The sequence below is a fragment of the Notamacropus eugenii genome, chromosome 2, assembly GCF_028372415.1.
Source record: "Notamacropus eugenii isolate mMacEug1 chromosome 2, mMacEug1.pri_v2, whole genome shotgun sequence".
In the NCBI taxonomy this organism is placed as follows: domain Eukaryota; kingdom Metazoa; phylum Chordata; class Mammalia; order Diprotodontia; family Macropodidae; genus Notamacropus; species Notamacropus eugenii.
In genome coordinates, this window is record NC_092873.1 from 119366091 (window position 1) to 119379926 (window position 13836).

Genomic DNA, 13836 nt, shown 5'->3' on the forward strand with positions numbered 1-13836 from the left:
TGAGCTCTCTGGAGAGGAAATTCCCTCTACAAATTGCACAACTACCATTGCCCCGGGGGTTAAAGTCTAAGAGTTGCCTGGGACACAGAGAAGTTAAGCAACTTGCCCAGGGTCACACAGCCAAAAGGAGTCAGAGGGAAGATTAGAAGCCAGGTCTTCCTGAGGCTGAAGTGACTTTTCTATCTACATAGAACACCTTGTTTCCTCTCCACTGTAGAAATCCATTCCAATAAAATATACATTGTTACCCTGCCTTAAGGGCTCATTTCAGATTGACATAAAGAAATACAATTTCCCATGCATTCCCATGCTGTCAATGAGAATAGGTGTGTTTACCTATAAGATTCCAGGGTAATGGCTCAGCTGGACTGGCTTTTATGGTTCCCTGCCCAAACAATTGTTTATGCCCCACTGATGTTCTATCCTGTTTCTCAAGTGGCTAGAGTTTTCTTCTGGGGCTGGGGTTGGGGCTCCTTCTTTAGAGGAAGTGTTAGCACTCTTGTGAGACTGTCCTCCCAACATGCCTGGAGTTAATGCTGTTGTTAGCTCTTTGAGCTTAACAATGTGGAGCATCCTCCTTCAAAGTACTTCTCCAAGCCTTCCTGGTAGAGACAGTAAATTTCTATTAGTTCCTATCTTGAATTTTGCAGATAAATGTCAAATGTTCTCATAGAATTTACTGTAAAACAGATTTTCATTTTTCTCTGAATCCCTCATCATCGAGTATGGTACCTTGCACACAAGAGAAACAGTAGTTGTTGAAATGAGTGGGGGGAAGAACTTTGCAGATCGTGACAGGGGCACTTTAAATAATATCAACACTTTAACAACTTTAAGGAACATTGTGTGATTTGAGGACAGAGCTAACAACCTCCTTCCTGCATTCCTCTCACTGCAGCCGAGACCATGACTTTCTTGGTTGTTGTTGAATCTTTTCAGCTGTGTCTGATTCTCCATGACCCCATTTTAGGTTTTCCTGGCAGAGATATTGAAGAAGTGTTCTGCCATTTCCTTCTCCAGCTCATTTTACAGATGAGGAAACTGAGGCAAGCTGGATTCAATGACTTGCCCAGGTTCATAAACCTAGTAAATAAGAAGCAGCATCTGAACTCAGGACCTCCTGACTCCAGACCCTGCATTCTGTCCACTTCACCACTTAACTGCCTCCTGTCATCCTTTACATAACTTCATTATCTATTAGTATCTTTGAGGAGGCAGAAGAGTGGAATCCAAGAGCATTGTCTTTGCCAAAGTCCCTCATCTGTATCCTGAATATTAAATGCCTTAACTCTTATATTCCCTTATTTTATCTCAATCTAGCGTCACTGGATTCTGTTTTTCATAAAACTTTTGAGAACTTGTACAGAAAAAGTTAATAAAGGAACCTTATGTCATTTCAAAGGAGAAAGGCCTCATGGAAGAGATGAGAAGCTATGAAAAGGGAGGTTGGAGAATATGGAGGAAACATCTTGGCAATGCATTTGCTCTAAATAAAATATTCCTCCCAAATTTGAGGAAAAGTTTAGGAAATAACAGTGGATGAAGTTGGAGCTAATCGTAATCATAGCTAGGGTTTATATAGTGCTTTAAGGTTTGTTTGCAAAGTGCTTTACAATTGTTACCTCATATGATCCTTACAACCCTGAGGGATAGGTGCTATTAATATTCCCATTTTATAGATGAAGAATTGAAGCACATGAATGTTAAGTGGCTTTGCTGGGGTCACATAGCTAGTAAGTGTCTGACATCTAATTTTTATTCAAGTCATCCTGGCTCCTCCAGTGCTTAGCACACTTCCTGGGTCATACAGTGGTTCAGTAGTTTCAATTGTGTCTGACTCTTCCTGACCCCATTTCAGGTTTTTTTTGTAAAGATACTGGCTTGGTTTGTCATTTCCTTCTCCAGGTCATTTTACCAATGAGGAACCTGAGGCAAATAGTATGAAGTGACTTGCCCAGGGTCATAAAGCTGGGAAATATATGAGACCACATTTGAACTAAGAAAGATGAGTCCCATCAACTCAAGGCTTGGCACTCTATCCACTGTGCCTCCTGAGCCCTCACTGGCTCATACCCACCACTCAATAAATGTTTATTGATTGGCTCAAAATCCAGTGTATGAGACCACATTTGAACTAAGAAAGATGAGTCCCATCAACTCAAGGCTTGGCACTCTATCCACTGTGCCTCCTGAGCCCTCACTGGCTCATACCCACCACTCAATAAATGTTTATTGATTGGCTCAAAATCCAGTGTATCATCCTGGGGAAAGTGTTTGAACAGGAATTCTCTGAAACTAAACTCACCGACCACTTTAAATTCACAGACTAAAGTCTCTCTGCATTGGTAGAAGTATTTACTCACTAGAAGTTTCCTACCAGTAAAATCACAGGCAAAACCCTAATCCCTGTACCCTTTTACACCCTTCACTACCCCCCTCCCACACACATTTCCATCACTCAGCCCAATGTCTGGCATATAGTAAGACTTTAATACATGTTTGTTGAATTGTATTAAAACTTCGCTTTACGAATTCCACTTTCTTATCTTTGGAAGCACAAGTAAAAGTGATAACTAAGGTGACAAGTTGATAGTGCTCAATCAATAAGCATTTAGTAAGTGCTTCCTCTTGGTATAAACCAGCATGGAAGTAACATGGTTACATGAGGAAACTTGGAGAGCCACAGAACTCCAATAGGCCTCTCATTTGTACAAAAGAAGCTTTTTTCAACCAATATTCTTCAAATGGAATTGCCCAGTCACTGACATCCAAATTCTCTGAAGAAAAAAGACTGAGTTTATGGTACATATACATTAAGTATGATAAAGTGACCAATCAAACAGCTCCAAGGAAATAAAAAAATACGAATCGTGGAATTGTGCTTTACACTAAATGTGTTGTACATTGGATTTCAACATTCCACCCTGTATAGGAATCACCTTGTATCCTTACCTCATTGGTTCTCAGTTTCCTCAACCGAAAAAGGAAGGTATGGAAATAGATTACTCCATTAATTAATATCTTTTGGATGCAAGAACTTTCCACAAAAACAACAGGTCATAGAAGACGGAATGGTTCCCTTACAGCAAGTAATGTTGTTTTCAGTCATATCTGACTGAAATGCAATAGCTTCATGACCCCATTTAGGGTTTACTTGGCAAAGATGCTGGAGTTGTTGCCCATTTCCTTCTCCAGCTCATTTGACAGATGAGGAACTATGCAAACAGGGCTAAGTGACTTTCCCAGGGTCACACAGCTAGTGTTTGTGACCACATTTGTTCCAGTTTGTAGTAGCCAATATAAACACCACATTTTTGTGAACCTTGCCTACTGTGGAGGCCCCTTGCTTTTGGATTCCACATCTCTTCCTGATCTTTTTTCCCCATCAGTTTATTTAAAAGGCAAGACCTGAACCCAGGTCAACCTAGCTTCAAGGTCAAGCTTTTCTTATTCATTCTTGGGAGGTTAATCTCATTCCAGATCACTACCACCAAGTAAAATATAGTACTGGACAAGAGTGTGCTGGACCTAGTTCTAACCCCACGTGTGCCTTTATGCCACAGAAATCAGTACATGTTAATAACCTGGCCTGGATTTTTTGTATGTCAAGCCTTGATAAAGTATTCATAGTGCAGATGAAATTTAAAAGTGTATGTTTCCTAAGGTTGTTAAGCATTTACCAGCACACCCATGCTACCAGATACTAGTAGTGCTACATTAGACTTTTGATCACTCTCTATTTCTGATTTCTTTTCAGGACTTGGAGGTGACATAGGTCTCTTGAATACCATGCCATTGGAGGACAAATTCTGGAAGGTTCTATTAGAATTTCAACAGTGTTGAATACTGGTGGAAGGATGGACCTTATGTCTATTTTCCATTTCCATTTCCATTAGCATAGCTAAATTGAAGGTGTTCATTAGCCTGGTGGCTATAGGGTGATGGATTTTTTAGCCATATAAACTCTCAAGGACCATCAATCAATCAAGAAGCAATTACTCAGCACTAAATATGAACCAGGCACTGTGCCAAGTGCTGGAGAGCCAAAGACAAAGCAAAACCAGTCCCTGCCCTCAAAAAACTTACATCCTAATGGAGAAACAACTTATATCATAGAGTAAATGAATGACAGATGATCTTTGCAGGGATGGCACTAGCAGCTGGTGAGACCAGGACGGGTGTCCTGGAAGACACAGTGCTTGAACTGAGACTTAAAGGAAGCCAGGGATTCCAAGAGTCAGAGGCTGGGAGGAAAACCATTCCAAGCTTGGTGAACAGCCAGAACAAAGGGAGATTAAGTGTTGTCAGAACAGAAAGTAGGCTGCTATGTCTGGATCATACAGAACATGGAGGGGAACAGAATGCAAGAATATTGGAAAGGTAAAAAGGATGCAGGTTGTGAGAAGCTTTAAGTGTCAAATAAAGGACTTTAAATTAGATCTCCAAGGTTATATGAAGCCCTTGGAGTTGAGTAGGGATATATTATGGGTAGATCAAAGCTTTAGGAAAAATCACCTTGGCAACTAAGTTGAGGACAGAGTGGAATGGAAAGAGAACTGAATCAAGGAGACCAATTAGAAAGCTATTGCATTAGTCCAGTGAAAAGCAGAAAAGGGCCTAACTGGAGTGCAGGCTGGGAATATCTGCAAGAGATTTTGTAGGGAAAAAAGTTATAGGATTTATCAAATTTGGAAACTGATTAGATATGTAGAGTGAGTGGGAGGAGTCGAGGATGATAGTGAATCTTTAAAGTTAGGTGACAAGTGGGAAGAAAACACTGAGTTCCTTTTTTTTTTTTGGACATTTGAGTTTGAAATGCCTACATGAAGTCCAGTGTGAATGTCTAACAGGCAGTTGCTAAAATATAAGTGGAGCTTAGAAAAAAAAATGTAGGGCTGGATATAGATACATAGAGATATATCTATGTATCATAGAATCTCTTAATGGAGATGATCATTGTACCCATGGGAGTTAATAAGATCATTGAGAGTATATGGAGAAAAGGGCCCAGGATAGAGGCTTGGGGGTCACCCCCAATTAGTAGCAATAACCTGGACTTAGATCCAGTAAAAGAGATGGAGAAGGAGCAGTGTCTGGTAGAAGGAGAATAAAGAGATAGCTGAGTCCTGAAAACCCCCAAATGAGAGAGAATAGAAGGTGGTCAGTAGTGTGTAATGTTGCAGAGAGGTCAAGAAAGATGAGGATCCAGAAGAGGACAATTGGTATGACTCTTAAGAAATCACTGGTAACTTTGGAAGGAGTAGTTTTGATTGAGTGAAGAGGTTAGGAAGCAGATCAATGGTTTCTGGGAGAGAGGTTTATCCTACCTGGTAAAAGAATGCACCTCTACCTCAGAGAAGGATGGTTTTTATATTTAAAGGAATTGATTTACAGTTTGCTAACTCCTACAAAAGTCAATGAAAGTCCAAGAGGACATAATGAAACATAACATCCTCTCTCACAACAGAAAGTGGGGAACTGCCAGCAACTGGCATGGTGTCGGGTGAGACATTGATAGAAAAGAAAGAGACAACAGCAGAGGGACCTAGGTGAACCTGTACAATGTGTATGGCTGGTTTACTGTAGCTCAGCAAGACTTTATACAGTTAAACATATCAATACATGTCATATGACTTCAATAGTTCCCAGGGGAAAGTTAGTCCCAAGACAAAATATTCTTCCAAGTTCTGTGTTCCCAAGCCACAGAATGTACTCATCCTTTCCTAGATAATGCTGCAACTGTCCTCAAGAAATAAGCAGTAGGAAAACATTAAGAAGCCAGGGAGGGGGAGGCCCTGCCAATCCCCCTTATTCGCCCTCTAGATAACCTTGCCCTGCTTTGGTCAATCCTTCAGGTTAACTTTGGCTCTCCACAGGGAACTGCTAGGAAAGAATGTTGTATACATCATCAGACAAGTTTTCTTTATTATCAAATAACACATCAGGTAGTTTCCTTTTATAAAGGAAAAACAAATAAATATGTACAATATGTATAATCCTTTAAAACAAAGCAGTCCACCCATCTACAAGGTCCCTTCCAGCTCTATGAGCACAGTTATCTCTTCCGTAACATGACATTCTCCATTGAAGTTTCAATATATCGCAGATCAGGATAAGAAATTAAAGAGGAATCTGGGTGGGAGTTTTGCAGAAGCCGCAGAGGACACACAAAGGCCAAAAGACTACACAGAAAAGGTTTAGAAACTCAAAAATGCATAAAATATACATATAATATTGTATAATATCTACATTTTTTATCTTTTAATACTGCTGCTCCACACCTTTGACAGTGCCTCTGCTCTACCTTTTGCAGAAGCTTCCTAAGCTTTTCTGTCTGGTCAAACTCATACCCTCTTTTGACCTTTATATCTAAATGTAAAACAATTTCACATTCACAAAACAAGCCACCAACAGTGTGAAGAAAATACCAAAGTTAACAAGTTATATGCTAGTCAGGAGACCCTGGATAAGAGAGCAATGGATGTTCATGGAATTTCCCAGAAGAGCAGGGCATGGTTAAGCTCCATTGATTGTTCCCACTAGTTCCAGTCTTAGTCTGCTGCCCAAATGCTAAAGAGAAGAGTGAGGAAAATGCCTGTATCACCAAATCATGGGTTTGGATCACAAGTCCTAATGGGTTAGTATAGTTGAAATTGGTTTAGTTACGGACTGAGTAGATAACAGAGCAGAGTACAGCTTTAACCAGATTAAAATGTGACTGGGAAATGCCTAACTAAATAAAAATGCAATACACCATAAATGATGTTAATTGTGGTTTTCTAAGTGAATATGTTGCTATCAGGGATTCATTTCACATTTGCCACCACTTACTTAGAGTGTTATACAAAGAATTGTCATGCTTTAGGGCATATCATATGCAACACATAAGGTAGCTATAGATACAGACATGGAAAGTGACAAGCACAAATGCTTATTGTGCTTAACAGATCTGACCTCTTTCTTTTAAAATGGTCAGATTTTGTGAGCCTGTATCAGGATCCAGGAATCCTTATTTTTTTAAAGGAGTTCTTTATTTTTTTAAGGGAAACGAAGGAGAAAAGTACAGAGGCATTAAATGAATTTCAAAAAACAGTATTCTTACAAGAATCCATTCTTCAGTGCATCAAGGAGCTGTCACCTTAATCATCTGTGCACACTCTTTCAACATGAATCACAACTCCTACTATTACTCAAATAGTGTTTGAGAATTGATTTGACATAGCTGAAAAACATCATTCCATGCAGCCAATCTAGGGACTAGCCTTTCTGAGTGTAGTTAGGCTTATCCTTGGATTATTGGCATGCAGTTCATCCCTGGGAAAATATTTAAAGTTCTTCTCACTTGATAGGACCTACTAGAACTGTTTTTGTTTTTTAACATAGTCCAGGGTTGTTCTGATTTATGAACCATTTTATTGGGGAGAAAATTATGGACAATTTTTCAAAAATACAGAATCGAAAAAATCTACAGTAAAAAATAGTACACTCTTATCAGATGGTAAAAATTTCTTGCTATACAGAAATTAATAGGTGATATGCTATGTACTACATATGTAACTAAATATAAACTACATATTCAACTGAAAGTATAATCCAAAAGTGAAATAATTTCATAATATATATTAATTTACATTAACACTAGAACTTAAATATATAGTAATAAAAAAGATAAGCATTTCATGTTTGTTTCCCTTAAGGAAGCAGAAATTCAATGTCAAATAAAACAAACAAGATAGTAGAATAAATATTCAGCTTAGTGATACCTTGAAATGTAATGTAAATTAGAGCTTTCTGTTTCACTCATTCCTCCTGGCAGAAATGGATAGATGGACTGGATATAAAATTCAATCCTAAAAATATTATTATCTATTGGAAGTCAGAAAAATTAAGGAGAGAAAATTTAACAGCTTTGCATAGAGGTTAGGAGAAAGGGGAGGCAGGGCGAAAGCAAGGTTGGCAGCACAATTTAGGATATTAAAGTTGCATTTTATGTTTTAAGATTCGGCTTCTTCATTCACACTCTCATCGTCTTCCTTTTCCTCCTCCTTTTCTTTTTCCTATCCTTTCCCCTTCTCTTCTTTAAGTATTTGCTGGCTAAAACCTTCTTTGGTAAATAGTCTGCAAGACACTGACAGGTTTCCGACTCTCCTGCAGTTTTTGACGTCATTAAGTGCTTTCTTCTCTTTCCCACTGTCATCTTTATAGGAGTAGGTCTGTGTTTCTCCTTGTTTTCAAAGACCATGCCATTGGAGAAATGATGACATGACTTGCACTTGACTTTGTTTTGAGTGAGGGAGGGCTGTGCAGGTCACCAGCCTCACTTCTCCTCCAGAGCCATCTGGATCCAGTGACCAGATATTCATCAGGATGACTGGAGATTGCCCAGGATGCACTGGGAGACCTTGAGTCCTTTTAGGCTAAGGTCTTATCAGGTTCTCACTTAAGGTGAGGCAATGCCCATTCACTGAATAGGCCTCTTTAAGAGCTAGTCAGGGAATGGCCCTTTAATGAACAAAAGGAAAACAGCTAAATCTGGCTGGATATTGAACAGAGTCCCTTCCATCTGAATGTGGGCCTATCTGCATTTCTGGTTATTCACACCACTGCAAACGAGAAAATGAAACCAACGAAGTAAAGCTGGCCAGACTTCTTGCTCCGTTCGTGGCCTAGGCCGTGAGCACGAGCGCGTCCTGACTGAGGCCCGGGAGCTCTTCACAATCAATTCACGAACGTGAGGTAAGGGAAGTGAGACCTGCCTCTGATAGCTCCGTTTCTCTTTCCCGCTAAACCTGTCTGCGTCTTGCCAGCTCCACCCCGGAAGCAATGACAGAATTCGCGCAGCCGCAGTCCCCTCCCTTCCCAGATCTCCGCAGGGCAGGGTGACAAAGTTCATTGAAAGGGAGCCTTTTTTGGCCCGTTGCCTTATGGGAAGCGTAGTTCTCTAGAGGCGGGACCACGGGCCCCAGCAAAGGGCGATTGCGAGGGCAATAACCACAACTCCCATGATGCTGCTCGCCGCGGCTCCCAGGCCTTCAGTAAGGAAGGAAAACCTCTGACCGCGGGGGTAGTTCGATCTCTGGGTCTAAGTTTCTTGGTCGTGAAAGTCGGTGTCTGAATTCACGTCTAAGTACGAGCTCCGGGCCTCAGAAATCTGCGGGTCGAAGAGTCCTGACGTAGATTCTGCCTATTTCCCCCAGCTGTTGTGTTCGCCCTTCGTTTTCGAAGAAGACTTTTTCTACCACTTCTCCCGCTCTCCTCAACCTTTTTGTAAGTTGATATCTTCCCGTAGAATGTAAGCTATTTGAGAGCAGGAACATTTGTTGTTCTGTCACGACCTCGTCACGACCCCACTCGGGGTTTTCGTGTCAGAGATGCCGGCGTAGTGTGCCCTTTCCTTCTCCGGCTCATCGGACGGATGAGGAAACGGGCAGAACGGGGTGAGCGGCTCGCGCCGGGGCGCCCGGACGGGAAGCGTCGGAGCGCTCTCTGTCCGCCCCCGCCCGGAGCGTTGTAAGCCGTGGATACATGCGTCCTGGCTTGACTTGACCGTGAAGGTCCAAGGCTAGTGTCATAAGATTAGACCTGATGGTCGTGAGACCGCTGTGGCCGTCTCCCCTGGATGGAGGTTGCGTGGTAGAGGTTCTTTTCATGGAAAAACACTAGCAATAATCATCATTTTAGCAGTTTATTTTAATAACACCAGAATATGCCCAGCATGTGTATAACTAACCCTAACTAACTAGTGTAATAACTAAACCGACAGACACTTGAAGGTCAGTCTTCACACCTAGAAAGTTTAAGTCATTCTTACATATGGTCTTTGAATCCTTACTTATGAATTGGCAATATTGCCGGCTGATAAAACTGGCCAAGATGTCACTGCTGAGTGCACAAGGCTCTGATGACGCCATTACGACAGAGATAACCAGCGGTTTGAGGATTGAAATGTGTTAGACATTCATGGGGGGCGGGGAAGAAAACATAAATAAAACTCGTACAACAAACATCTGAGAATCTGGACACTTCGTATCACTGTGTTTCTTTAATGTCTTAAGACGAGTGTATCAGAATCCTGGCATGTTTTAGTATCGAGTTGTGTATTTTACTGACATAAGAAAGTTATGGCCACATCGCCAACGTTGGGTCTGCTTGATTGACTTCAGAGTTGAATAGAACATTAAAAGCTCACGCTAGCCCAAAATATGGAATTTCATACACATGGTGATATTCAGTGTTCAGGTGTTTTTGTACAACCTTTTGGTCAGGTTTCCTCAACTTTCTAAGAATCACTTTTAGGCTTACTAAAATATTTGTGAAAAGGTTCAGTAAATATTACACAAAACTAGCAGCAAGTAGTATCTAGAAACCTGTCATGGGCAAATAGTTTTCTTTCCAACTACCATTCCCAGAGTTCCAAACACATTAGAATCCAGTCCCTAAAGACAAAATAAGATTGGCAGTTTAAGGACACTTAAGAACACAAGGTGTGTGTGGATATGTGCATAGATGGATAGATGGACATACATGTAGATAATTCTCTGAAGCATTTTGTAAAGAGTTATAGGCAAAATGGTTTTTGTTCTTAAGTCACTTTTCAGTCATGCCCAACTCTGTGACTCCATTTGGCGTTTTACTGGCAAAGGTACTGGAATGCTTTGCCATTTTCTTCTCAAGCTCATTTTATAGATGAGGAACTGAGGCAAACAGGGTTAAGTGACTTGCCCAGGGTCCCACAGCTAGGAAGTGTCTGAAGCCTGATTTGAACTCAGGAAGATAAGTCTCCCTGACTCTGGGCCAGACACTATCCATTGCAGGTGCCACCTAGCTGATGAGCATAATGTACAAGGGACTAAATCCAGACTAACTGAAATAGCACCATAACAAATGACCTCAATACTATCCAGTGCACCTAACTAATAAAAAGTTTAGAACAAGGGATGATACACTTGAAAATCTATTGTACTTGAGGAGATTTTTAATACCTTCCCATGCACTGAAGAGAGATTGAGAGTTTTGATTGATGAGGCCCTTGTAATGTTAATGTAATGTGAATTTGCATTAAAATAAAGCTTGCTATAATCTTCCTGTTCATACCCTCTTCTTCTAAAATTTTATTTATTTAATTTTGAACTTAAGAAATAAAACAAGCATTTCCATAACACAGTAGAATAGGAAAAAAAGCATGATTATATATATATATATACACAGAACTGCAAATCTATTAGGTACAATTTGGTATTCCTTTTAAATGTACATCAAAGTTATCATATAACTTCTTTTTTTAACTTTTGCTTGTGTTATTAGACCAAAATCTACCAGACCCTTGAAGAGGCCCCTAATGTGATCTGCCATTCAGTTTTCATTTATGGCAGGTATTTAAAAGCTCTAAACAGACAAATGCTCCTAAAAATTATTTTATTATACCTTTAAACTTCCCCTGTAATATTCTGCCCACATTTAGCTAGCTCACATTAATGATTGGCTTAAACGTTGAAAGAGGAATTGTTTTATTTACTTGTGTTAACTTCAAAAACATGCTTTTAATATATGCATGTAATTCATACAGCACCTGATCATGACTGGCTATTGTTGTTCAGTCATTTCAGACTCTTTGTGAACCCATTTGGGGTTTTCCTGGCAGAGATACTGGAGTGATTTGCCATTTCCTTCTCTAGCTCATTTGAAAGATAATGAAACTGAGGCAAATAGGGTGCAGTGATTTGACCTGTATCACCCAGCTAATAAGGCCAGATTTGAACTCAGAAAAATAAGTCTCCCTGACTCCAGGCCCAGAGCTTAGTGCACTGTGGTGTCATCTTGATCCCCCATCATGACTAGGATGGCTTCTCAATGACTGCCAAGTTCTAAGTACCTATCCAGGATAGAGTAAGTAAATCAGAACTGTAACTTAGTACAGATTGGCACATTAGAAAGTAATTCCATTGATATGCTCCAAGGTATCTGGAGTTTTGGTTTTAGTTTTCCAAATCTGTAAGTATCAAGAACCCTAATGCTGGCTTTTGCATAAGTTTTCCCTTGTAATATTTTTGAGTGTATCAGTGATTCAGGTTTAAGTTGTATCACACCCTGTGCCAAGGTTTGATTTTAGGCCAAGTTCAGGAAAATTTTTTTTGTTCAAACAATTGATATCTTGAGCATCACTGAGATGACAGGACATCAAAATAAAACTTGTCTAAAATTAAAAGCACAGTGCATTCATAAACATGATCCTCAGTCACAAAATTATATATGTGATTTGGATGAGGGATGGAGGAAAGGAGAGTTAATCTTAACTCCAGCAATGAAGTCTTCAAACCACCTTCTGAATAGGGCTGCCGATTGTTCCTTTTACTTCTTGTGATTTTGAGCTTCCTAAAAATAAATATTTCAGTGCAGAATCACAGCTGGTAATGTACTACAAGTCCTTGAAATTACATAAAGTGTCGTCTGTTTGCTAGGATGACCTGCTATAATCAGATTGAATTACCCCACCAATCAAGCCCTTGTGAGTTATTATTTTCACTATGTCCATCCCTGCTGTAGAAGCCTTCATAGCCACCTCTACCAAATCCTCTGCTGCTGCCATGATCACTACCTCCACCACCACTGTGACCTCTGCTTGCTTGACTACTGCTAAAGCTAGAATTGCTGGCATCACTACTTTGTTGATGGTCTCTGGCACCAAAACCTCCTGAATCTACTCTTAGAAGCCCACATCTGCTACCCTTGTAGTGATGTTCCTCAGCCATGGTTCTAGCTATGATGGCATTTCTTGTTTAGCTTCCACAAGAAGATCCACCAAACCTTTGGTAATCTTGGCATTCCTCTCATTGAAGAAGGAAGTGGAAAGAATAAGGCTCCCAGCCAACCTGTACAGTTAATTAGATGTGCACACTCTTCTCTATCATTTGGCAAACCAAAGTTGATGCAGTCCAGTAGGCCTCTATCTATGAGAAAATTTATTCTCGTTGCAGAACATACGCAGGCCTGACTCTCTAATTCCCTCATCTGAACAGATACAAGGAAAATGACCCAAGGACTTTCTTTGGCGCCAGATCCCCAGCGTCCATGTCTCTGGCTGCTAAACAAAAATTGGGTTTTTTTTTCCCCTCAGTGTCTGGTATCAACAAAGTTGTCTCTGCAGACTCCCTGTAATTTTCCCATCTGTAGATCATGGATGCTGCAAAGGTACCTGGGCCCCTTGCACATTCCTTTCACATCCCTAGATTACCTAATTAGCATCCTTGGCATTAATTTCCCTCATCCCTTTTCCATATAAGCTCCAGCACCACCCTCAGTAGCTTTTCAGGTTCCCTGGGAACTTCATCTGATGTCCTAAAGCTTTAAAATAAACTTTGCTACTCTGACTAACCAAAGGCTTGAATGCATGAATTTGTTCCAAGTAACACCTCCCTATCATTCTTGGGGGTTCCTGTTACCCTTAATCTTGTGATATTGGTGACCTGGTAACAGAGATCTGCTTGACTCTCAAGCCCTCCTCCAGTCCAAATCAGAAGGCACATAAGCCTCCTCTCTCTCTATCCTTTTTTGATCTGTAGTTGGGGGTTGCTCTCCAAGCACCTAGGAAGGATTGGAGGGCTTTCAAGCCTGACACTTCTCAGACTCAAGTAGGGTCAGACTGTTCAGTCTGTCTCACACCTGGATACACTTACCAAGGAAAAAATCTATAATTCAGAATTATAGATTCCTTTTTTTTTTTCCCAGACTTCCACAGCTGAGAGAGTATTTTTATATCGGTAACCATACTTCTCCTAATTTAAGCAGTAAAGTGAGGTGGGAAGATTAAGTAAGGTTAATCCAACAGCTGCTCACCAG

General features: G+C 40.5%; 1 long non-coding RNA gene across 1 annotated transcript in view; it reads left to right on the top strand.

Annotated features, from left to right (window-relative positions):
* The window catches only part of LOC140526332 (uncharacterized), a 162259-nt gene extending 148883 nt beyond the window's left edge, over nucleotides 1-13376 (top strand). The window contains exon 6 of the long non-coding RNA XR_011974319.1: nucleotides 3758-13376. This is a non-coding gene — a long non-coding RNA (uncharacterized lncRNA). The remainder of the gene's footprint in view (nucleotides 1-3757) is intronic.
* Nucleotides 13377-13836: the final 460 nt, after the last annotated feature.